At 37.0% G+C, this 27,922-nt stretch overlaps 1 long non-coding RNA gene across 1 annotated transcript in view; it reads right to left on the reverse strand.

Annotated features, from left to right (window-relative positions):
- Positions 1-27,922, reverse strand: part of LOC136358477 (uncharacterized) — a 179,912-nt gene that overhangs the window by 44,994 nt on the left and 106,996 nt on the right. Inside the window, exon 2 of the long non-coding RNA XR_010743114.1 lies at positions 9,537-9,705. This is a non-coding gene — a long non-coding RNA (uncharacterized lncRNA). The remainder of the gene's footprint in view (positions 1-9,536; positions 9,706-27,922) is intronic.

Consider the following 27,922-nt stretch of genomic DNA (forward strand, 5'->3'; position numbering starts at 1 on the left):
AGGCAAAGCCAGGGTCCATCTGAAGGGCAGCTGGCACAGCCAGGCCACACACACACTGTGAAACCTTTTAGACCCCAAAGGAGGATTGCAGAAGTGGAACTACCTTGCCCAACTAGGATTCAGCCCTTGTCCAGGGCTGGCAAATGTTACCAGCTCACTGGGTTACCAACAGGTAGGTTACACAGGTGGTTGGCATAACTAAACATGACCAGAAAAGCAGGAGTTGCCAAGCAGAGAGACATGAAGGCTTCCCTTTGTGAGCATGGCACCAAGACAGCCCAGGACACCGTGGAATGTACAGAATTAAAGAAGTGGATAGCTCAGTCATGAATACTAATAAACCACAGCCTATCAGTGTCATAGAAACTGGATAGATGACACTGAAAAATAATAAAGCCTTTTGATTTTGAAAATCAGCCAGGTGAAAATCTGGGAGACCCGCAGCTCTGACTGTACAATATTAAGGGAATCGCTGCACTGACCAGAGTGCAAAAGTTGAGATAGTTTTGTTGATTTAAAGACAGAATGCCAAAAGAACACATAATATACTGTTGTATCTCTGGCTTAAACTTGAACTCAGCATAAATAATTTCAGGAATGTTTTGCATAGTCTCTTTTTATATCTCCAGTGCAAAATCTATTTTGATTTCATGGCCTTGGAATAAGCCTGTTATTTTTCACATTTTATCATTTTTGGAACCAGTATACTACAACACAGTTTTCTTATCTTTCAACCCCTGCCCCTTAAGTCAAAAATAAAGCACACTGCACCACTTGTAAAAGCAGAGAAACAGGCTAGAGTGGAAATCTCCATTCACTGAGGGAAGGTTTTGCATCTCCAAAGAAAAACAAAACAGAAGTTTAGACTGTGGTTAAGCTATACTATATACTACAGTATATATATGTATATATATAGGACCACATGTCCTATAGTATTCCATAGCTCAGCCTCCTTCTTTAATGCATCAAATGTTTAAAAGGCAAGCTGAGAATTTTTGGTAAAAGAACACAGATTTACCAAAAAAGATCATATACAGAGCTGACATAGTACAGCAAGAACTTGAGATGACATTTACATACACCCCAATTCCAATTCACTGGTATAACAAAAATGCAAAAAGAGTTCACACATATGAAAGAAGGAAAAGCATATTTAATGCAGTAATTTCAATGTTGCATACCTGAAGATCAGGAACAAGTCAAAAAAGGCTCAAAGTTAGTGGCAGGCAGGAATATCCATTTAATATTTAAATATCCCTTCACCCATTCATATTTTTGTTTTGTTCACTGAAACAACCCCTAAAGCCCTCCAAACACAAGTTTTTACTGCATGCTATTAAGCAGTCAAAGATAATAAAGGAAATTGGTTTTTTTATTATCTTCTCAATTTCTAAGGCAAGAGACCAGCAAATACAATGCTTTTACAAGGAGGAGTAAATATATTTGAATTTCTAAACACCTTGATAGCAGGCCAGCTTTAGAACAAGGTTAAGTTGAGAGAAAAAAAAGGGGACACAAGGAAAGCAATGAAGGGTATCACTGGTGGAGTTCCTTGATCTTTAAGTTTTCTTTTAAAGTACCCATCTCAAAGACCAGGAAAGTGACCACAAAATAAACAGCTGATGCAAAATTAGGAGGCACTGAGACCATACAGGAGACAGAGGCTACAGAGAAACAACAGGAATAAATAGATTGATTCCAGATTGATTGCTACTCTGTGAGTAGCCATTGTGCTCTGTTTATGGAGAGAGCTGCAGTGCCATTGAACCTCTGCCCACAAGGAGTCCCACAGTCAGCAATGACAAGGAAATGAGGAAATTACATTATTTATTCCATGTGCTCCCTCAGCAAGTCCAAGCACTCTGCACATGCTGCTCAACCCAGTAGGGTACTTTGACTGTATACCAGTATTGAACAGCTTGTAAATGCAACCTTGAACGCTGCTCTTCTCCACATCTGCTTTTCCTTATCTCTGTGTTGATATATTTCTGTCTTATTTATCCTCACCCTAAACTCATACATTTTCTTTAAGGGGCAGACCCTAAACAGCACATCATTCTTCCAACATGTAAGCAGCAAGTCACCTCCTCTGCAATGCAATTAATTAAAAACCTTCAAAAAAGAAAAAAAAAAATCCCTAGCCATATTTATCTGTAGTTTTGCTGATCAAACATCAACATGCATAAACAACATAAGGACCAGCTAAAGAAAATCAGATGCCCTACAGAACTTGGCCCATCTTCCCATAATGTTTCAGTTGAACTATATCATAATTAGTTTTAATTCTTTGTTTGAATATTAAATTGGTTAAGAATAACAGCTTAGCATAGAATAGTTCTTTCTAGTTTGTAGAATCAAGTAATCTTCATACCATGCCCGGATGTGCAGTCAGTTTATAAAACTAGATTATTTAGTAAAATTTAAAGAATCCTTTATTGTCCTTCCTAGTATATAATGTCATTACAAAACCTTAAGGAGATTCAGTTTTTTTCAGTGATTTAAATTCCCATAGGCTGCAATATAGATTACCTTTGATGAAACAAGGTTCAGCTTTGGAACTGTCATTTCACATCTGAGTCATTCCTGAAGCCATTCCCTCTGAGGGACTACTAAAATGAGTACAGGTTAGATAATCAGACCAATTATTAATCTAATCTCTGGGAATACCTCTTTATCATACAATTCAATCATGAGATATGACTTAAGACTTTGGAGCAATATATACATCAGTCATGGCAATTTTGGAAAAGGCAAAAGGAAGATGTTTGACCTTGATATCTTTGGAATGGATATGTGACATTTTAGCTGATAAACAAGCACGAGCTGAAAGAGGATAGTCTCAGGCAGGCAAACATGTCTTCTTCCATTATAAGGTTTTCCATAGTTTAGGTAACTATATCTTTGGGGGTTTTTTTGCAATTCAGCTCATATTTGCACAAGTTTATATTTTCTAGATCTCAGCCCATCCATTCTCTATCTTTGATGATTTAAGATTAATAATCAACAAAAGATTACAACAAAAATAATTTCATTAGTCACCTATACCACTGAACAAAGACCCTAACCTAGCAAATTTAAAGGTACTTAAAATCCTCAGAGAAAATTAACATAATCGTTCACACCCAAGGAGGAGATTTGAGGTTTTGAACAGACCAAACACTATGGAAAATAACAGATTCTGTTACTATGCAATGCAAAAGTTTCCAAAACATCAGCAACACAATTTTTATAACACGGAGCAGTGTGTTTATTTAGCTAATGGAAAGAGAACATCGTTCAAAACTTCCTCCTCCCCTTCATTGCATAGGTACATACTAGTCAAGTCAGAGAATTTTTTCCCCGTCTTTTAAAATCCCTGTTGATGATGGATGAGCTACCACAGAGCACACTGAACCTGATATCTTTTTCCAGACAAGGCAGATAGCAGTTAAATACAGGGTTTGAGTGAACAAAGCTGGATCTGCACAAGAGTAATAAAGTACGCACTTAAAACTTGGTCTTTGCCTTAGGGCTTTGATCATCTTGTAGCAACTGGTTCAAATTTGCAGACTATTTTGGAAGCCATCTTATTACTCATGAAACTTTTCTGTACTTCATGATAGCTGCAGCTGTCCTCTACATAAGGTTTTTTCCCTGTGTACACACAATACATATATTATTTGGAAATATCTGATTCCTTAAGCATCACAATGAATGTTATTTATCAAACATCGTAAATGTCTTCCTCAAGTCTGATCTCTTTTCACCACGACTACATCCAACATGATGCAGGGATTTTCAGAAAACAACCATCTTCAGAATAACCAACTCTTGATTTTAGCTGTGTATGTGAAATGGCATTTTTGAGGCATCATTAATATACACAGAAACAAAAACTCTGTTATAGATGCTACTCCTGAGTTAAGGGGACTATACCTCTGAACGCTTATATAATAGAAATATGTATGTAACCTATATTTTATACACACACACATAACTTCATATGGGTAAAATACTGACAGGCTAACAGAGCTGGGGTCATTCAGCTTGGAGAAGAGAAGGCTCCAGTACTGAAAACAAGTTTACAAAAAAAGGGGGAAAGTGACATGGGCAGATAGTGATAGCACAAAGGAGGATGGTTTTAAGTTTAAAAAAGAGATTTGTGTTAGATGTTAGGAAGGAATTCTTCACTCAGCGTGTGGTGAGGCACCGGACCAGGTTGCCCACAGAAGCTTGGGTGGGTTGCCCCAACCCACAGAAGAAGCTTGGGTGCCCCAACCCTGGCAGCCTTCAAGTTCAGGCTAGGTGGGGCTTTCAGTAATGTGCTCTAGGGGAAGATGTCCCTGCCTGTGGCAGGGGGGTTGGAACCACATAACCTTTAAGATCCCTTCCAATGCAAATCACCCAATGATTCTATAATGCTGATTTTCTTCCTTCACAGCTAATTAAAGCAACTAGTATCCAAGATTATGCCTCCTAGCTCAGGTGTGTCAAATTAGACCTTTAAAAGGTTTAGTATCGCAGTCTTACAAAGAACTAAATGGTGAGAATATGAGAGCAGCAAATTCCTTTTTTTTCGGCAGTCACCAACAGATATCAGAAGTTCCTCAGAATAGTGGGGAGAGGTTCAGAAAACTCCACCTAAGATAGTTCCTGGCAGACACTATTTACGAGACAACTGCTTCAAGTGCTTAAAATTTACAGTAAAAGCATAGCCAAAATAAGGGTGTGCCAGCTTTTAATTTCCAGTTAACACAAAGAAAGGCAAAACATGTTAAGGTATAAGACTGTGAGGAAAAAGAAGATGCTGTGCTTAAAGGAGGCAAGAAAAAATTTTTTAATTATTGAGGTTCTGAAGAGACCATCAAAATAGAGCTTCATTGTCATACTGTTGCTGTTCATCAGTATGCAGTTCAAATGGAACCAGAAAGCACAAAAGCTTCTTCCTCTCTTTATAACTATCTATTTCATTTGACCCATCATGAAAAATAGTCTAATGTAAGACAAAGGAAGTCCAATATTTTGACAAACCCATAGTGATAAAGATATTTCACCCTATTACAAGAAAGCATTAAAAAATACAGTTTAAATTGTTTTTGACTTTAGGATTTTCAAATAGTCTGCACTTGCCTACAGGCCACTGAAATAGCTGAACATTCAGGACCAGACATCTTCACAGAAGTGCAGAACCACATGGAAAAATTAAAGCAAGGCGAAAGCTCTTCTTCCTTTCCCCTGCAGGCTTTACCCCTCCCACATCAAGCTCTGAACAGAAACATCTGCTGGTCCTGCTGCAAAGAGCAGAGCCCACCCATTTTACATCCAGCCCATTCCCTGCTCTACAGCCTCTGTAGGGTGACTTGTCCAGCTCTGACCCTCAGCCTCAAAGCCTGCTCCTACCCTGTGGGGCACAGACATCCTTGAAAGGCAAGAGTGCACTCTAAATACTTTGACATGACTAACAGATATTTTTTTCTTTTTGCTTTCAGTCAGAAAAAACAAGGTGGACTTTTTAGATTTTCTAACCATAGTTTGGGAAAAATGTTTGAGAACAAGCCCATTCTATTTTCTGTTTGTACATTTTTATTTTTTTTTATGATAAGCATGTAGTACCCTGGAGCTCTTCTATGAAATCAAAAAATGCCAAACACAAGACTGTACGTATTTATCTTATATAGGAAGAACTGATAAGGTTCTGTACATGACAGCCTGTTGACAGGATTCTTGAAGTGCCAGTTCTTCCTCAAAAACCTTATTATTTTCAAAAGAAAACAAAAAGCTTAAATAAACCAGTGAATTAGACTTATTCCCTATCAATACAGAAATCTGCATAAAAACATACACTTGGTTGTTCATATACTTGATGAAAAAAAAATAAAAGACACAAAGGAAGGCAAGTAAAAATAATCCCAGAGTATTCAAGGATTTATGTAAGGACTACACCCTTGCTGACATTTAAGGAATTTCTGATGATACAGAGTTTTCTGACGTGAAAGCAGTTTCTGACTAGGACTTTTCATCAAACCACTGTGGGCTGCAGTTACCACAAAATTGTTTCCTGCTCATTGCATGTTATTCCATGGTGATTGGCATGATTGCCAGACAAAGCATTTACATGTGTTAAGTGTACAGTGAATAAAATCTCACAGTGGGAACCCATTACTTCAGTTCTCTAGGACTTCACATGGATATAGAATATGCACACACACAAGCACAAACTGCAAAATATGTAACTTGAATTTCTCATCATGGCAGATTAAAGGATGATTATTTGTGCAGTTTCTGTTCAAAGTAATTACACGAGCATGAGCTCTGGAAAGAAGCACCACAACATTTGTCATCTTAAACTTACTTTCTCTTACATGCCATGAAAGGAAGCAATCTTTCACCCTTTTATGCTGACGAAGCCAGTACATTTTTAAGAGGTGGTAGCACCAAAGATACAGAAAATAAATATACCAGGTATTTAAAAATAAAACTTCATGACAAATTTGAGTTGAAAAACAGTTCCAAAGCCTGGAACCAATTTGATACTGTGCTATAGGAAAATTCCTGTTCCTGGCTACCCCAGTCCTGGTCTCCAGGAGGTTTGGGTGGGTAGGCAAGGGGAGAATGCTAATTGAAAGCAGTACAGCTCTGCCTGTGAGGAGTCAAATGGAAGAAGCTGTTTGTCTCTCCAACTTTCATGTGAGTAAAACCTAATCCAGATACGATTGCTCTGAGGGCCTAAACATTCACTACACAGCACCATGCAGAGTGCCAAAATCCTGAAAGTTGACCCTGTATTCCTATGAGGTCAGAGCTCAAGAACTAGACTGAAATTTTAAGCAAGACAGACTTTTATGTCTTTTGTCTGTGAGAATTACTATGTCAAGGCAGAATAAGCTTCTGTGTGTGTAGAGTACGTCAAAAAATAGGTAAGTCTAGCTTTATAAACAAGGAAAGGAAATTAGGGTGTTTTCAGTACCTGCAACACTTAATAATGAGCATGTATTAATATGCAATTATCCTCTTGGGAAAGCAGGAGTAATTTATATTACATAATTGGGAGTCAGTTATTTATTATGTACTTGCAGATCCTGCCAGGCACAGATTATCAACAAGGGAGCTCTATCCCCGACTTCAGTTGCAGTGTGACACATTAAGACATGAAGAAAGCAGAAGGCCATAGCTACACTGCACATCACTTAATTCCTGCCTTTAAGGTAGAGTACGGTAATTAAGTGCTAATGCTTACTGGAATTTCCAGTGGAAATTCAGGCAGTCACTCCCTGGCAGAGCCACAGACATTTTTTGGTCCTGCAGTTCCACAAGAGTTTAGTACAAACTAAATGGAATGCATGTGATATGAATGAATATTCCTCCTGATGTGATATGAATAGATACTACTCCTGATCATACAATATTTATTTTAATGTTCATGAGTCAGCATCAGAGATGAAAAGTTTTTTATCTTATAACAAATACACACCATATCTGACTTGTAACATCCAGGTTGCAATTAAACTCTCCCAGAATGTGCGGCAAACTCACTTCTGCGGTTGCATTCCAGTTCAATAGCAGAAAAGAGAAAAATTCTGAAGACACAGAACCCTATGTTGATAATTATATTTTCAGAATCACTAAGTGCTGTACTTCAGTGGCTCCGACTGAATCAGTAATTAAGCAACTTTTGAAAAACAACTTCCCTTAGATTCGAGCACAAGATATTCAGTAAACAAACTGCAAACTCCCCAAGTCTGCCATTCATACCTGGTTTTAGCCACTTCATTTTTGCAATAGCAACTGTTCCAGCTTGAACAGCATTTGCACTGACTTGAATTTCCAATCTCACTCTTGCAAATCGTGTCAAGAGATTGAGGTTACTCATGTACATAATTCATTTTTAAGTGGTAACACTGGACCTAAGAATAACAAGCTCATTCCCTAGTCTACACTCTTTGTCCTTGTTTCTGGGCAGGTCCCAGCAGATATAGATTGGCAAGGAAAAAAAAAAATCAATCCTTGGCCAGACTGTTGTACTTGTATTCATTTATTAATTATTTATTAAATTCCTTCTGTCATAATCTTGTTTTGGTAGCATGGAATTTGCTTCCTAAAATGTAGGAACATGCAAAGTTTCTGCATAGCTTTTTGCTGCAGCTGAATGAAGAATGGCTTGCTAATGCTTATTATCAGTGCATAGGTTTTTTTCACCTCCTCTTCAGGCCTTTCATTTCACTGTTTTTTTTTGTGTGTGTGTACATTTGGTTCTTCAGGATTTGCTGACAAAATACATGCAAGCAGAGTACCATAATAATTCCAATTGTAGTGACAAATATATGCAATTTTTAATTAAAAACACATCCAATTTTTAATTTTTTCACCTCAGATGTAAAAACTAAAAAAAAAAAAAAAAATCTTTCTCTTTCCATAAGGTGTAATGAAAAGCTAACTCTCTAAATAAAGCAAAAAAAAAATTCTTATTAAAAAAAATTGATCAAAATAGTGCTTTTCTACTTAAAAAAAAAAAGGTTTCTTGTGAAAACTTTCAATACATCTCAATGTTTTTTGGATTCTAAGTATAGAAAGAAAGGATGCTGTGGCATTTTACAAGAAAAATGAAAGAGAGACTTGTTATCAAAACCTCAACATTTTTAATCCAGATGTTTTTAATTCAAGCATAACAAGCAAGAGAGAAAAATGGGAAAGAGAAGAACAGAAGGCTTTAAATTAGTAAGAGCAAATGGATCTTCTAGACAACAAGTTGAAAATAATTGAAATGAGATGGGATAATTAGTTTGGTGAAAACATAAACCAGGGATATGTATGAATAAGCTAAAGGCTTGTTTCCACATGAATATTTGTGCATTCATGAAAACGGAACATCAGAACAGGAACTATATCAAGGAATTATACCACTTAAGAAATCTTACACCTCATTCAGACTCAGGCATTTTATTCTGCTTTAGATATAGAAAGACTTTGAAAAGTGCTAGAGAATCTACAGAATATAACATCAAAAAGTCAGAGGCTGTTCTAAAAAATATGTAGCTGGATATTTTCTATGGAAACAGCTTTAGAGGAAGGGTCTAGTGAAAGATATTACTGAAGTGCAGTATCAGAGGTAAATAAGAATCCTCTGAAGAAATCCAGGTCTTCTCAGTTATTACACAAATAGATAAACAATTGTTGCAATTAATTTTTTTTTTTTTTTATTCACCACCTTGGTTTCTACTTATGTTGCAAAATAAATGATTTACTGAATCTCTCTCAGTGCCAATATAACTTTTTTAGATCAGTCTGTATGTTGGATTTAGCTTTCCCCACATCCTGACCAGGGCAAACTAGAGCCATACAGTCAATTTTGTCTAAAAGGCAGGGAACTAGTGACAAGAAATTAAAACTGTTCCTAGGGAAAGAGAACATATAGTTTCTGCCACTCATGAAGCTACTGTCATGCTCCTCTGGCACACAGAAAGCAAAATACCCTTTGTTAAAACAAGATATGAAGACAGGATAGAATAAAATTCTCATATATAATTATGGCTGTATCCAGTACAACATAGAAAACTCACCGTACTGGTTTAGATTTGGCTTTCCAAATGTCCTTGGCTGCTCAGTACTCCTTCCAGAGCCAAACCAGGGCATTCTTGGCTTCAGTTAAATTTGTGTTAGCCCAGCACACCCCAGTCTTCAGTTCCCTCGACACTGAGTTGTCTTTGTAAACCGAGGAAAACAGGATATCTGCAAATAAAAAAAAAAATCACAGCATCTTATTGTAAGCTTGAAGTACATGTGTCATTTCTTTATGGACACAATCCAGTACATTTACCTATTTTCCAAATTTATGTAATACAAACCAAGTAAGTCTCTTGGCCAGAAGAGATTAATGGCTATGTGTGAAAATTGATTTTAATCTTCATCAGCTTGGCTCACAGGAAATCTATTTGGAACCATTTTGAAAAGTTTTCAGGAGGTAAGCTTCTTAAAATTCTTTGTAATCAAACATGAGCATTGTAGTCCTACAACATACATAATAACACTGAGGGAATTTCCTGCAGCTATTACTGTGAAATTATTGCAACCCTCTAATGACAATTATATATAAATTACACAGATCTTATTTGCAGACTTCCCAGAAGCAAATGTTGTCATGCCTCCCATCCCCAACAGGAAATGGATCCATGATAATATGAACACAGAAAGTAGAATTATTAATTCTGGTTAATAGGAATGTGTTGAAGCTGAGAGCTTTTCCTGTCTCACACAATCATCACTTTACCAGATGAACTGTTCTCTGGGGTTGCCTATCCCATAAACCAATCCAAGGGAGAGCCCAGTCAACTTGAACCACTCCCATTAACTTTCTAGAAAGTTATATGAAGTCCATCAGCCCCTTGCAAAGCATCATTCATTCCAAAACAGGACATTACCAGAGCTGCAGAATCAACAAAATGCTGCTTAGCTCTCCACCATCTCCATTATAGGGTACCTGTGTATTATTTGTGTTAAGTATGAGGGAGAGAGCATGGCCCTCTGGGAGCTGAATCCTGACAATATGAGGCATTCAGTGTCCTAAGTGGAGCAAGGAGAAAAGAACATGAGTTGATTTTGCAGGACAGAAACTTTAGAAGATCTATTAGGAATACTACTCATATTTAAAGACAAACTACAGAGTTACATCCAGTCTCCCTCATTGAGAAGTGCTAATTTAAATACCCATCAGCTTCAATAGAAACACAATTCCACCTCAGCACACCAACATCTGACACAAAGTCAGTCTGCAAAATCAGCTCAGACTGATTTCAGAGAACAGATCTTTTCCAAATTTGGGATAAAATACTCAATTCTACTGCATAAAGGAAAGTTTGTAGAATCAATAGCAACAACATAAAGGATTAAAAAAGCATCAGACAGTTACATCCTGTTCCTTATACACACTATACTTGAATAAATTCCTCACTGTTAACTTTTCCAACACTTAAGTTTTCTTTGAAGATGAGACAAATGGCACAATTTTAAGATGAGTACAGCCCAAGATACACGTTTTAGCTTTTCTATCCAGTTAAACTGAATGCAAACCAACTCTGCAGTCACAGATTGTGCTGTTGCTTTGAGAGTCTCTATACCACTTTCCCTATTTGTAGGGTAGCAGTGGAAGGAAAACACCTCTATGATTACCTGATAATATTCATACAAAGAATTTCTAGGGTTCCCCCCCGCAGTGTAGTGCATAGGCAAGATGAGTAATCAGCAATTAAAGCTAATTTGAGAGGGGATGTCAAAACCCCTCATGCATAAAAATCTTAGCTAGAAACAAAACCTTTTCATGCTGTCCCAAGTGTTGCCTATACCTAAATATGGCATACATAACTTCATTTCTTTTTTTAATTAAGAAATGTTTGGTTTTATGATATATTATGACAGAAGGCTTTATGATATATTTCAAGTTAATTTGCAGATTGTGTAAAATCTAGCAATTAATCAAAAATTCACAATGAGAAAATTTTCATTGCAAGGTTTTTTCCTCGCAGTCTATTGAGGGTTTTTTTATGTATTAAATATGTCAAGAATGGATCTCCAGAAGAAGTTGCAAAAACATTAACATAGGTTCTTAAGCCTAAGTTCATGCATGCATGCATCCTAGGAGAAATAGTTGTGCAGGAACTATTAATGGAAGTTAGGGAAAAAAGAGCAGGAGAGTTAATTCAAGGCACAGATTACTTCAGAATTTGAAACTAATTTCCTATATTACCCCACAAAAATCATAGGATCATGTTAAATGTTAACGGGTTTCATTTAAACTTAAGTTCAGTAGCCTGAGCTATCAAAATGATTTTTTAAAATCATATCCTATCAAGAAAAATTCAGCTTAAATATCTTACTTGCTATTGCATTATGGTAATATGAGAGCAAATGTATTTTGCAATTACACCAGGAAAACGTCTTTGGATTTTTCCTTTTCACAGCAGGTCTCACAGAGCTAACAAATGTGCAGAGGGCTACCTGCACAACCTAATTGGTTACATAGACTTGCGCTCTCCTCAGCCTGAGAAAATGTTTATGAAGTTGCAAAATGCCCATTCAGTGTTAATAGAGAATGAAAGATTATGATGCTGCCCATTACAAGAGTTACTGAAGAGCAACCAAAAATAGCAGTGGCCAAGCTGAAGCTTTTCAGGACATAAGAACAGTCTGTTTACTCCAGAGCATCTCAGACATAAGAGGATAAACCAATTATATGGTGACGGCTGTGACCCTGCAGTTTAAACAATTGGTTTTACATACAGAATTACTGTGATTTCCCAAAATGTTAAAAGAGCATTTTTAGCCACACAAATTGTTTAGCTTCAATTAATCAAATCTACCAGATTCAGAAAAGTTTTCATTTATAATCTAAGCCCTTCAAGACATAAAAATACCCTGTTTACTACAGAGCATCTTGGACAAAAGGGGATAAACCAATTATGTTATGATGGATCTCACCCTGCAGTTCAAAGAAGGGTCAGACAGTGGTGTTTAACCTGTGTTTATGGGATTTAGCCCCAGCATTCAACCTTTGTTTAGGTAGCCATAAAGCAGACAGATGCAATTCTATCAAGAGTGGTGTCTTTTAGATCCATCTGATTGAATCAATTGGTTAATTGTTTTCCTCCATGGAAATCCAGTCAAAAAAGACACACAAAATGTGTCTACATATTTCACAGGTCCAATACTATGATTATGAGGTACTTGTATTGTGGTAGGCCAACTTCTTGCTGGTGTGCTGTGTATCACTTGGATGGAGCAAGAGGCTACTTCTATCCAAGAAGTTTCTGTGCAAAGAAATTAAAGATGTCTGCCGTAAATAAAGAAGGTACAGAGGTGGTTCATTAATATGTAGATGGTAGAGTTGGAATCAAGGTAATATACTTCCAGAAAATCATATGAATATAATACTACTTGAACCACAAAATCAAACTCCCTCTTTTGGTACCAAACAATATGTTTTATACATAATATACTGCTATGCATATTGAGTCATGGTGAAAATGACCAGGTTTTTTTAAACCACTCCCCACTAATTCCATCAAATACAATTGTGCCAGGATCCAAACCCACAAAATCTGGGACAAGAAAGCTCTTTGCTTTTTCCTTTATCATCTAAAAGGTTCTTTCATGCCTACTTTCTCATGCCACAGGGTGCTGCTTTCCAGCCTACAAAGGTACGAAATATACTGCAGGAACTATAAATCTCTCCCTCGTGTATGTAGAAAACTAATTTCCTATATTACTTGTTCCAATCAACTCTCTGCTTTTCATTAAGCACAGCAGGTAATTTAAAAATACATTTGGGATACAAGGCTGAGAACTTTCTAAGACCAACCCTCAGGTTCCTGAGGAATAAGCCAGCATTCGAGCAGGGAGATTTCCAAAAGCTTCTTAAAATAAAACAATTAAATTGGTTTAATCATTGGAGTTCAGGCTCATTTACAATTATTAAACTCCAGATTCAGAAAGGATATGCAGCAATGGATTTTAGAATCAGTATTTGAATAAGTTAATTCCTAATCTCTTTGCTTCCCAATGGTCAGTTACTTTTACACTAGAACCTATTTCTTTAGAAACAGTTTTCTCCTCTGTTTCTCTAAGCACATGTCAAAATCTTTCTAGTTCATCACTGATTTTTGCATTACAGCAGCACTAAGAACCCTGTCACCAAGCAGGGCAACTAGGACAGTTCATGTTCCCAAGAGCTCATGTAAAGAAAAGACAAATCTCTTAACATAGCATCTGCTACACAAAAGAAATATGGTTTTAATTTAAGCAGTTTGGATTTTAAAAATCTGTTAGACTTGTTTGCAAATAGTGTTGGCTGACGAATGGCATCTGTACAATGGATAAATGCTAATATAACATTATTTCATGTGTTTGACAAACTGTTAGACAGTGATGCTAAAAGTGGGACATTGTTTATCTTGAGAACTGGATGGAGAACAATTTTTTAAGTTGTCTTTAATGATTTTGCAGCTTAAGCTACATTTGTATCCACAATTAGGACAGGGGGTGGATGGAGGAAGAAATGTTCCAAATATTTTTGGCAAAACAGCTTGGTCAAAATGCCTTTTTTCTTTACAAAAGAGGGAGAGACAAATCAGGTTTCTGCTTCATATAGAAATATATCAACCCAAATCTGTGATTCAAAAATATTTCCTTTCCTTTCTTCCAAGATTTTCAAATATTTAATTACTCCTCACACATTTCCATGCTGGCCAATCAATTAATTACTGCATTTTTAGATTTAAGACACCAAGTAACAAATTAAATAGCTTGGACCTAATTAATACAGAATTTAGGTAACATACAGATGTTTACAACAGTATCTTCTAGTCTGTTCCTTACCTAAATTACAGATCTTACACCTTAAAGCCCTCTTTTGCCTATTGCAGAATGTTTCCAGTATAGCTCCCATCTTTCAGAAAACTACCTGAAGTCTAGCAGTGTTTATATTTACTAGGACGAATTTTTTTTTACATATCTATAAATATTAGTTAAATTAATTCAAAGCTTTATATTTGTAGGAATACAAAGCGATAAATTGATTTTTAAATCCTGCTGCTACACGGCTCCCATGTGCCACATGATTTTGATTAAGGTGTCTGGGTTTTAAGAAAGGGATCCCTGAGCAGAAAATAACCAAAAATTCATGGTTAGCTAAACCCTTTAAATTTAGTTGAATACAGTAAAAATAACTAAACATATCGACTGTCAGCAAAATATTAGAGGCTCCCAGCAGATACATTTTGAACCCAGAATGGTTTTAAAACACTGTAGCCTTTATTAGCAGACAATGTACTCCAGTTCATGAATACAAAGCAGACAAATAATAGAAAGATGAGAGATAAGTTTTGCTGCCACACAATCTTTTTCAGATTGTGAAAAAAAAAGGGATAGGCAAGGGGTTATACTAAAACTAACCACACACTATGCTAAAATTGTGCACACTGATGAAGATTTGTAGCTGATATGTCACACACAGTTACAGTTTTGAAGATATGAAGCTTATTTCAAATACAACTTTTTCCTCCCTTTTTTTAGTTTACATTCTAAAGTTGACAGAGCTGCCAAACCACAGCTTATTGAATAACTTACAGAAATTCTTTTTCTTTACAAAAATGGGCAAAAAATATTTTTCTTCTTTAGAATCAAATTTAGAGACTTTGACATATTTTGTACAGGTATACTCACATACATTGACATACAAGAGGTATTTTTCATAGTTATCCAAATTGAATGCCTTTCAGATAAAAGCATTTTTTTATGTCTTTCTAACTAGTCTAAAAAAACAATATTAAAAAAATCTATGGCTGCAGATGTTACATACACTGCCTTCCAGTGAACGTTGAAGTCTCTTATTACAATTGGACAAGGAAAGTGCAAGTTTTCTCCTAACATAAATTCCTTTCCTTGGCAGTTTTTTTTTCTGTCTCTGTGTTCATGTTATTTTAAAACACTTTCATTTGATCATTCAATATTTTCCACCACCAACCAGGTGATAAATAGGCTTGCCACCTGGCTTAGCTTCCCATCCCCTCTCCTAGTTTGAATATTTCTTTAGACATGGAAGCCAAAGGAAATGGAAAAACTGCCAGAGGTATTTTTTAATGCTTTCAACAAACACAAATAGAAAAGAGATTCTGTACAGACATGAAAGTCAAGACCCTCTCTGGGTCCATCTGTCACCTCCTCCCTTGCAAAAAGTAATTCCTACATTTAAGCCAAAATTAATCTCACCAGAATTTTAAGGAAAAATATTGATTCAGTCTCAAACCTTTCAGTTGCTTCTTCAAGAATCTATTTCTATCTCACTGAATCCTTTTCACATGTTTTAGTGCTTTCTCAGCTTCCTGTATGCAGCCTTTCCTTTCCCACTTTTCTATTTCGCTTTCTTCTTTTAATATCCCTGCTGAAATAACAAATATCCTCTGCCCTTCCTACCTTTCAGGATTGTGAATTGCCTGTCTCCTGTAGCTCCATCTCTGCTTCATGTCATCCCCTTTTCCTTTAACTTCCAACTTTCCTTTTGCATTTTCTGTATATGTTATTCTACCACATTCGAGACAACCCAACAATAAGCGACCCCCATGGATAACTTTTTTCCAACTCATCCTGCTCTTTGGCACCCAGAATAATTGATTACTATACCAATACCCTAGGATACACCCCAGGGTGGGTACCACCCACCATCCAACAGTGTACAAACGTATTGCCAACCATCAAAGAATCTACACCAATGAAGGTCTCCACCATCTACTCAAGATTGACAAAATGCCCATGCCTCCTCAGAGAAGAGTCTGCGCTTCCTGAGGATGCTTCTCCAGTGTAACACCACCACATTCCTGAGTCAAATGTCACAGCTGCCATCAGTTGCTATTCAGTTCCCAGTGACATCTCCAGGAATAAATCTCCTCAACAAAGTTCAAGTGAAAACCTCGGAGTACATCCCTGATAAACCTGTGCAAAGCAAATGTGCAGTGGGATTGGATAGCCTTTCACAAAGTCCTTGCACTGTTACACCACAGCAATCCCAAAGCAAAGCTTTATTAAATTACCTAGACGAAATCCAGATGTAAAGCAAAATTTTGCATGGATTATAGTTGGAAAAGGACAACTTTCAAACTGAATTTTCTGTCAAAACCTTCACACATTATCTGTTTCCTCTTCCCCCTTCTAAAAAGAAATACAAAAAAATAAACCAACACTATTAATTCAGGGAGAAAAGCAGTATGAATCCCAAGTCCAAGTTCAAGATCTTGAAGCTTTCATGGAAATTCTTACCTGGTGATATCAGACCATCAGCTTCCTCAAAGGAAATGAATTACTGTGATCATTTCTGCAGAAAGGATGACTGTGTTTCATTTTAAGAGACTTATACCTGCTAATGGTCATGCCCACATATAACAGGATGAGGATACAAACTGTCCATATTACAGTGCTTAACAGTCATATTGCTAAATGTTCTAATCCAAAGTCACATTTTCAGAGGAGAGTGGACAAGCACAAAATTTGGACTTTTAATAACTTTTGGGTTTTTTCCCCCATTACAACCACTGGAACATTTCTGTGTTTGAAAAAGGATTTCTAGTTAGCTAAGAAAAACTTGTTCCCATTTTCAGCTCCATTTTAACAGGTTTTCCACTGTATCACATGTGTAGCTGGGCCACAAGAAGGAGTTTGTGTTGTCCTGAGAACATTGCAACAATTATACTCTACTCATACCAAAATGTTTCAGAACCTTCTGCAAATTTTAAACAAAAGCTGCAGGGAAAGGCATGAGAAAGAGGATCTAGTTCAGGTACCCCTTAGATTTTCAGATCTTTGACTGCTTATTCCAAGTCTCTAAGGTTGCAACAGTTGGCATGGACTAAAAGAAAGTTTCGTTTGCTCCAAATAAAAGCTTTTGAGTGATCAATCTCGACAAAGACTGTCAGTAGTTTGCCCCAAACAGATACTCAAGATAACCATGAGCCACCATTTTCCCTTTAAAACCTTGTTCACTGCTCCACAACTGTATCACATCTGAATCACAGAATCACTTGTGTTGAAAAAGCTCTGCAAGACCATGGAGTCCAGCTGCTAACCCAGCACTGCTGAGTCCACCACTAAACCATGTCCCTAAGCACCACATCTACACAGCCCTTAAATACCTCCAGGGACGGTGACTCAGCCTCTTCCCTGGGAAACCTGTTCTGCCAATGCAGGTCTGCCCTTTCTTCTCAAGACAATGTAAACTCAAACTTTGGCTCTACAATGGTTTTCACAGTGGGAGGTTAACACAGTTGCCTTGCTGCATAGTTTCCAACACAAGAAAATCTCTCCCTTCTGCTACAGTGAGAGACAGGTAATATGGCACAATCACAGTTCTACTTCTAGTTTTCCAAGAAGACTCCTTTCTCTTCAAAGAAACAACTCCTGAGTTGAAGGCCCTAAGTTGAATAAAATTTAGAAGAAAAAAAATCAAAATCATGTTTTTCTAAGGAAAGACTGATTTTTTTCCTAGTTAATTATGTTTTTAAAAATGGTAGGAGTCTGAAATTTGGGATAATCAATAAGCTAGGGTTGCGCGAAGTTGAAATTACATCCATTCTCCATGCCCATGAGGTAGAAGTAATTTTATGGCAACTATTGGGAGTTATTTGGATTTTGAACTTATCTTTTCTATCAGTCATTCTACTAAATAAAACATGTTCTGCAAGTTGGTTACCTCACTCATATGCTGATTAAATCATAACATCAGATGTTCCCACAGACCTGGGTGGCAAACATTGATCAACACCAAGGCAGCAAGCACAGATTACCCAGGCGTAACAGTCTGTGAGGATTTGGTAGCAAATAGGCTGTGTCTGCATTTCTGCAGAAAAGCTTCCTGAAAATGCAGTTCCAGCTCACATTTAGTTCCTGCACATACCTATTGTGTCACCAGAACTAGACAATACATCGTAGCACTGAATCCATTTTACAGAGATAGCTTAGAGAGCAATTGAAGCCAGAGAATGAAAGGTCATAAACCTCAGAAGGTCAGTGCTCAAACCAGCAGCGTTGTGAAAAATTTCCCATTCCAGTGTCTGGCACATCCTGTATTTCAGATTTCTCTTGCCTGTTAACAGGAGACCTGTCTCCTGCTTTTCTGCCAGGACTTTATAACTGGCCCCAAAAGTAGTAACTACAGCTTCACTGCCCAGTGGAAGTGGTGCCTTACTAGAGTCCAGAGTTATCCTTCAGCCCTCCTTAGAATTTTCACCTCTGGGCTCTCTCTCCACCATCATTTCTTGTTCAGGACAACTGTGTCTTTGTTGGTTTGCCTTTGCCAAATATTTACAAAAAAGACCAGTGGTACATATCAAACTGAAGAGACACCTTGCTATCAGAGATATACTGCCATCAAAAGGTGTAAACAATGTTTCCTCCAAACCCTCAAGCTATTCACACCAAATATTTTGCCTAAAGAGATCCATAACCCTGACTACATTTGGTGCAGTTTCCTCTCTAGGGCATCTCTGTTTATGTACATTTGTGTCTTGGTCTACAGAATGAGGCCTGCAAGGTTTAGACATAAATCAAAATGTGCAATTCCCAAAGTGGTGAAAGAGCAAACATAAACACTATCATTAAAACACAATCACTGCCAAAGCTGAATTTTGTTCTTTCATTCTTCATCCAGTTCCTAGTTTTGAATACAGAGCAAACTTTTAATAAGCATTTATACATATGTTATACATATACATATGTTATAATACAAGCATTTGTGCATATGCTTATATTGAAAAGTACAAATATAAGAAATCAAAAATTTATAGAAATACGAGTCACAGAGATACAGGAAGAAGGAAAAAAGGGGGAATAAAACTGAATAGCTGCAAGGTAGCTTCTAATCTAAAGCCATAAAAATTCTTTGTAATTTTATTAATTCCACTGCTTAAGAAAGATCTGCTGTCTGTTTTCAGTAAAAGCTGTATGTAACTTAATAATATATCAGACAGCAATTAAGTTAGCAAATGTGCCTACAGCATTTTGAGTTAGAGACATGTTCTGAGAACTGCAATGTGCCAGATGAACACAGATCTCCAAACCAGTCTGATCATAAATACTTGAAATGTTCACACAGAGTAAACAATGTGTTTAGTACAGGGAATTTTAAAGCCTAAACAAAAGCCTTATGAGCACATTAGATTGGGTCACATACCAAATAAAATACACAGCCAAACAGCAGTGAGATGAGGATAAATATCCTCTTTAGCCACTATGGCCCACAATGAATGTTATCCCCTAAATTAAAAGCTCTCTGTTTTAATGCAGAAATTACTGCACTTAAAAGTTTTAAGCCAGAATTCAGGTTGCAAGAAGGACAAAAAGAAAGGCGAGAACTCCTGCCATTAGAAACAAGAGACACATTTGTCTCTTTTGGCAGTCATTGACACAGCAGCCATTTACCAAGAGAGAACAAACATACCACCTAGGCAGAAAAATGTTTGTTTACACTGCACAACAAATGTGGAGAGTTTAGCTTCTCCAGTTCTACAGGAATGGGTTTTGCAAACACAGCTTTAGCACCAATTTGGGAAACTAGGTCAAAATGCAGGATGCCCAGCATCATGATGAAAACTAACTAGCACTTGTATAGAGATTTAGTATCTAAATGTATGTAGGCTTGTTGATTTCCAGAGAATCAAGAGATGACTGTATTGAAAATAAGCCTTTCAAGAGGACAAATGCAAGACAAGTGTGTAGAAAATTCAGAAGCAGATTTGTCAGAAAAAAAATTTCCAAAGTGAATTTTGTAGATGAAGAAAAGCAATATTGAACAGTACAAGAGTTAGAATTACAATTAAAACCCTAAGAAAATGTCACTCTTTTACATATATTTCACAGTTCTATTTTACAAAGCAGTTCCTAAAGTAGCACATACACTGAAAGTATTTAATTTATAACCAAACATATTATTATTATTACTCTCAAAGAATGTTAAAATCCCTGAAAGAAACTCCTCCACTCCTCTGAGTAACAGTGATTGTTAAAACCACGTGTAGCTGTTGCTGATACATTGCTGCAGAACCTTGCTTCATTTCAGTTCTGTTAAAATAATCCCAGTAAAAGAAAGCCTACACACTTCAACTTAAATAGGGGTTTGAAGTGATTTTGGAATTTCCTCATGTTCCTGAGGAGTATTTAAAACAAAAATCCCCATATGTTTCAATTCCAATGTCTTTAGCACTCACACAAGTATGTGCAAACAGTAGGGGGACAGACGGGAAATTATTTCTATGACAAACCCTCAAACATTCTCTAAAGAAAAGTTAAGATTACTAAAAGAAAAGTATTTCAGGAGACTATACTGACAATCTCATGCAAAGTGATTACTTATGGGCAAGCCTGTGTGTTCCACAAATCAGTATATGACAGCAATGATTCTGACTTACAGAATAGTTCTCTGGCAGCATACATGGAACAGATTGATTGTCAATATCTGGAAAGAACAGTCGTATCTAGAGCTTTAGAACACAGTTGCAACAGGAGAATTCCCAGGGTTCCACACATGCATTTTTTAAATATCCATCTGACTGTATGATATCAAGCACTTCCTCAGCAAGAAATAAAAAGTTTCCTTAAAATTTCACTTAGTCAGTCTGTTTAATAAACAGTAAAAATGTATACAAAGTAAATACACTTGCTCCACCCCGTGCTTCAGAGCAGCAGGGTAAAACAACCAGATTTGTTTATCACACATTAGGGATACAGTGGAGGGAAAACCCCCCAAAAATTATTACAGGCAGAAATATCACCCATTTAGGCTACAAAAGTAACATGCTTTATAACTTAATCACATTGATGTTGTATCTTAGGCTTATCTTGATATTAATTTCACGTAGTAGGAGCAAGCCTGAATCATTAAAAATATTAGCCATAGGTCAAAAATTATTAGGAAATTCTGATTACATAAGTCGAGAGCATTAGTGCTGCAACAAAAGAGACATCTTTTACAAATTAAGGTCCTCTCACATGCTTGGGTAGCCCAATAAAGGCAAACAGGCAGCTGCGGCTACACATAACTGCAGCTGCTCAGGACTACTTGTTCAAACACCATCCTTCCAGGCATTTAAATGCCCTGCTAGTTGTTGTTCAACATAATGCTGCCACAGACTCCAGTGGCTTTGGCCAGAAATACTGAGTCAAACCCCCTGAAGTACAGTATTTTTGTTGCACAGAGAAAATTTCTCTAGCTGAGTCCCATTCCTTTGACTCTTTCTGGACATCTGTGTCAGCTCTTTCAAGGAAAGGCCAGAGGCAGACCACCTACACTGAGAGGGGCCACACCGAGACATCAGGACTCATGTGTCATAAGGATGGACATACCCACTTGGGTGGTTTAGGTTCCAAGAATTTAGAACTAACTTACTAGTTTTTGCTTTCAACAAAGGAAAAAAATTAATCTTTCTGCTTCCTCAGAGCTTGTTGGATCCTCAGTCAGAGAGCAACCTTGAAGAGCTGAGATGGTGGAAGTCCATACCACAAGGGATGAAACATTCTAGGCCTGTCTAACAAAAGTGGCACAAGCATTTCCCATTCAGCTCGCTGGCTCATTGGATGCTTTACTCTCCATCTGGGGGCAAAATTGGTGCCTAATTAGAGAAGAGTATTCACAGCCTCCACTAGCCAGCATCAGGTTTCCCCTGAGGTCCAAAGAAATCTTTTTAAGGGTGGGCCACCATATCCTCACATCACCCTTTTCAATGAGATGGGTTTGAGAGCTCCAAAAGCTTCTGACAATTTCTATTTATTTTTTCCAGTACATGAAATGCAGCAATAGTAACTCTCTGATTTTCAAGTTATCATCAGAAATATAGAAATAATTTTCCTCCTCTTCTTCTGAAGCTCTTACATGTGAGTCTTGCAGCCCACAGCATATTTGATGAGATGTTTTTACAGCCACTAATACAATAGGATATCCATTTTATTCAGATGTCATAACAGATTCTGACCTCTCTAAATATCATCACTGATGTAAAATAAAATTTGATAGCACAAGGCTTTACTTCTGGTTTCACCATTAACTTGTATTATTAAAATATTTGTCAAATATTTTAATATTTGGGTGGTTTTTTTAAATATTAGGTGGTTTTAAGTTACTCGGTAGTTAATTCTATAGACTAGTTTATATGAAAAATCTGTGATCCCAGAATTGAACAATGCAGAAAAAACCAATACCTCTTAACAACTGAGACTTTGGATTCCTCCAAAGTTCTGCCCACATCCTTAAGAGTAATTAACACAAAAAATAGTCTTTGGGCAGGTGAACAACAAGCCCTGTTGGCATGGAAACTGGACAGTACTACAACTTCTTTCCACAATTCTTGACAAAGAGATGAATTCTCATGCAACTCTCAACCACCCACACCTTGAGAACTAGATCTACACTTCTGCTGCAGCTCACTGATGTGGTATTTATTCTAAGCACTAAAACCCAGAAAAATTACATTCCAGGAACATTTCAGGAAATCCCTATTCAAGTCTACAAAAATCTTGTCTCAGAATACAAAAAGTACTGATATTCCTTAATGTTCTATTTGGACGTTTTAAAGTTTCTCTGATTTTTACTCAATTTCTGCACTATTTTTACACTTTCTCAGTGCATCAACAAAGGAATTCAGTTCCTTAAAAATGTAGGTCAAAAAAATAATTATGTATGGATCCAGAAAACCAGCAGGAGTCTAGCTTAAGCTGGAAGCCAGATGGGAGGAAGTCTTGATTCTCATTGTTTTAACTTGTATTGGGAACAGTTATGGAAGCCTCTCTGATGATGGAAACCTCTGCATTGGGACAAATTTCATTTTTCCCTGTTTCATCTTATGAAAAGGGTCTGCACATTACCTCAAAAGAAATGGAGAAAAATATTCTCCCACCACTTTCCCAACATTAGGAATTCCCACACTTGAACAGACTGCTTGCATGGGACCATCTGGATATCCTTTACATGGTGCACTCCAACATTTTTGTGGGCAGAAGAGAGCAAGTGGTGGTGGTTGAGGAAACCAATGGCAGCAGCCATTTGAGGGGTATTTCCTGCACTGTGTCTCTGTATTTTCAAGTTGCTATATTTTTTATAACAACTGCCAGATCTAAGAGATGTAGCATTTACCATTGCTTATTTAGAGAGGTTTGGAAATTCCCTCAGTACCCAAGAAGATAAGAAAAATGTGGTTTGTATCCACTTCTTACTCAAGGTCACACAACAAAATCAGTAGTGATTACTTCGGGTCTGGTCCTCTTTCTTTTTGCATAGTCATTTATGCCATTATTCTAGCTAGTGTCAAAAGGGTACATCTCATAACGAAAGCAAAACTACCAGTGCTGAAGTGTAGGACTAAGAAGAACCTATGTACTCCAGCTCTTTTATTTAAGCAGAAAACTAATCCATACCTGCCAACCTGTTTAGTCTTAATGCTTTCTAAGTTTCAGTCTGTCCTTGCAGCTCACGTTTTGTGAAGTGTTCATTACTGAAGTTCTTCTCTGGACTCTTGTCAATTGGCCTACATTTCTGAAAGTACATTTCTCAGAGGAGATTTCAAAGTCATCACCAGAAGAGGGGGGCTAATCAATTTCTGATCTCACTTTTTTCTGTCTTTACCATGTTTTACTATCTAGAATAAGCCCCATATCTTTCTTACAGTACTGTTATTTCATGGCACTGCATCTCCTATTTCTTATTTTGCACTCCCCTTCATTTTAAGCAGAAAACTGTGCCTGTATTTCAGCTCCATCTTCTGATTTCAGGCCACTGATGATTTGTCTAGACCATTCTCATTTTATCTTCCCAAAAATTGCAGTAACTTTGTAACAAACTCATCAAGTCTGGTAGTTCCTACTTTTTTCCATCAGCCTAAATCATTGAAATCAGCAGACAGTTCAGACTGGAGCTGGGTATGACCTCACCTAATACCCTCTTTTGTGATGATAGCTTAATCACAAAAAGCTATATTTTTTCCAGCCAGAGTGCACCATCATCCATATTTCCTTAATTTGGTTAGAAAAACACTGCCTTTTAGGAGAGTATTTAAAGCCTTGGCACATTCACAATGGCTTTACTTTGTGCATTAGACATATATGCTATTCTGGGGGAAAAAAACCCCAAACAAACAAAAAACCCTCACATCAAAAAATTATATCAAACTGAGGTATTTTAAATATTATTATTCTCCAAATGCAAGCAATTTGTTCCCACAAGCATTTGAAAGTCCCAATTGCACTGATCTGCCTCACTTCCTTCTTTCTCTCCCCACATTTAAGCTTACTGCTGCTTCTTTGAAGAAAAAATAAAAAATGCCTTTTGTCTTCATCCAGTTCTTTGGCCTCTCCATGCTCCTCATATCCCCACTACCACCCACCACTCAGATTCCTCCACATACTGAGCACTTAGCTACTAGCAAGCAGCTCTTTCTTCCAGCCTAATGAAATTAAATTATAGTAGACAAGTCTCATCTCTCATTTAGCCTTTTTTGTTAAAGCCATAATGAAAATAAAAGTCCATTGCGTTGGCAGTATTCTGTCCATATGTTTGTCCCTTCTTTGCTTACTTCAAGGGAAGCTTGAGCTGTAAAGCTTACTGTGACTTTTTAGATTTTTTTATACTACAAATTTTAACTACTGTAGTCACATGCCCATCTTGTCAATTTTTTTGAATAACTGCTATTGGAATGCCCCAATTCAAAAAATATTTCACATAATCAGTTCCAATGTTTGTTTTTGTCTCCTGCATTGGTTGGTGCAATAAAACATATATTCACAGTCCTACCAGACTTCCAGTACAGAATATAGTCAGATTATCAGCCTATTCTTGTTTTCCTGCTGTCACATATTACTTCAGTGGAAAGTATTCACCTCCTTGCTTCTGCAAATGGAACAAAACACTAACCTAATTCTGAAGTACAATCTGTGCATTTGCAAAAGGAGAAGCTTCAATTATTAGATGCAATTACCATCTAGCTATTTGTAAAGCACATCCTTTTATCTCATCAGCTGAATTGGAGCAATGTTTACAGCCTTCCCAAAGTTTACATGTTGGTGCAAGTGCTACTCTACCTTGTTACAGAACAGGCTTTGAAAACAGGAAAATAAACACCATAAAGAAAACCTTTTGGGGAAGGAAAAAAAAAAAGAGAGAGAGAATTCACCAAATAGCATTTTTTCAGAGATGATTAAGATGCTTTCATGTATTTGTAATCTTTGTCCACTTCTCTTAAAGCCATTTAAATATTAGCCCTCACAGGATGTCTAAAGTTTAAGTTTTCAGTACTTTACACAACTCTGAATAAATACAAATGTTTATGACCTTAGCTTAAAAACCTTCAGGTCATAAAGACAGTAAGAGAAAAGGGCAAAGATGTTTGCATTTTTGGACATTTGAAAACTTCCTACATCAAGATGTTAAAGAGAGATTTTCCCATATGCAACTCTGGCTTCAGGCAGTCATCGTTTTATCTTCTCCTTTGACAAAAATATGAATCTATGCAGACTCCCATTTTTAAGCCCCATCTTAATATCTGACTACAGTATAAATATAGATGTGAATACACATGAATAAGAATTTTTAAATAAAGTTTTCTCATGGAAGGGACAACCGCAGGCTTGTGAGCCTCATATTAGGGAAAGAGCTGAAATTCATATTTCGTAATAATATTAGAGCATATGCATATTAGAGTGTATAGAGAGAAGTTACAAAGCACAGCCTTCATTTTTTCATCAGTGTCTGCTAATTCACTCTGTTCAGAGAAAAGCTGCCATATGAAGAGAACACTTGCCTTGAAAATTTACTGAAGCTGACTTCAAGGGTTTTCACACAGCTGATAAAATGAAAAACTGAATAAATTTTCATTGTCAACTTATACATCCAAAGGACATTTAAGGAGATCTTCTACGAGGTCCTTTGAAGAAATTAGACAAGGAAGGTGTAAAAGTACAACACTGACTAAAAGAAAGAAGCAGCCCAGAAGAATCAGAGGAGTCTTGGAGGGACTGTGCTATTTAACTTACTCTTAAGTGACCTAGAGAAGGGAGCAAGCAATGAGGTGAACAAATTTGCTGATGGAACAAAGGTATTTAAATAGTTAAAGGGGAATGGCAAACTCAGTAACCACAAAAAGGCTTCAAGGTCTCTGGACAATGAAAAGTCACCAGAAGTATAAATAGAAGTGTTTTGCATGGAATAAAGCATAACTCTGGGGTTATAAGAACTATTCGGACATTAGCATTCACTCAATACTTACAGCAAGAATCAAAATATGGAATGAAATGTTTTACAGAATAAGAGAATCACAGAATAGAAGTTTTGGAAGAAACCTGTGGAGATAATCAAGTCCAACCCTCCTGCCCAGGCAGGATCACCTAGAACAAGTTGCACAGGAGCACAGCTGGCTTGGGAATGTCTCTAGAAAGGAAACTCTTTGACCTCCCTGGGCAGCTTGCTCCAAACTTCTGCCACCCTCGACATAAAAAAAAAATCTTCCTCATGTTGGGTTTGAATTCCCTGTGTTTTAGGAAATTTAGAACATTCAAGTAAGGACTAGAGGAAAAAAGATTAAAATCTCATTTTCATGTTATGACATAAATACAGTTTCCCACCACTGGCATGATGGGCAGCTCTGGACAATTCTCAAAATGTACAACAATTGGAAAGAATTCAGAGTAGAGTAACAAGATTAAAACCAGCTCCACAGAAAACTAAACAGGCAGGCTGAGCTTCTGTAGCCTGGAATATATGTAACTAACAGGGAGATGCCATAGAGGGCCATAAAATCATAAGCGCTATGAGAAAGATTTAAAAAAAAAAAAGTATTGAGAGTTTACTTTTGTCCTGGTATATGAACTGGGGTGTGTCAAATGAAGCCAAACAGGTATCAGAGGAAAAACACAAGTGACTGTAGAGGAAACAAGTGACAGATGTCAAGAATTCCTTACCAAAGGCTACTTTGTGCACACTTAAACCCTTAACCTGTGTGCACAGGTTAAAGGACAGGCTGCACAGATTCATGAGAGAGATTGCTGTGGATTTACTAAAACATAAAACAGACCAGGTTTAGGAAAAAAAAAAACAAAATTAAGTAAAAATAGTCAAAGGCTGAAAGACTACTTTAGAAAGAAATATTATATACTTGACTTTTCCTTACTTCCCAGGGAATCCATTTCAAGCAGCTGTAGATTACCTGGGGACAGGTGGCTCTCTGATCAGAATCATTATGTTTTGAGCTGGAGGAAAAAACTTTAGAATTATTTGTGCTAGGACTGAATCATGTCATCATTTCACATACCATGTCCTGACAAATACTGAGCAGAGGCATCAAAGAAGGATTATTAGTTTAATAAATATCAGATACCTTTGTTACAATATCTAAACTACAAGTAGGGCAAGGGACATGAAAAAGACCTCAAA

Source organism: Sylvia atricapilla, chromosome 3 (assembly GCF_009819655.1).
Source record: "Sylvia atricapilla isolate bSylAtr1 chromosome 3, bSylAtr1.pri, whole genome shotgun sequence".
Taxonomy (NCBI): domain Eukaryota; kingdom Metazoa; phylum Chordata; class Aves; order Passeriformes; family Sylviidae; genus Sylvia; species Sylvia atricapilla.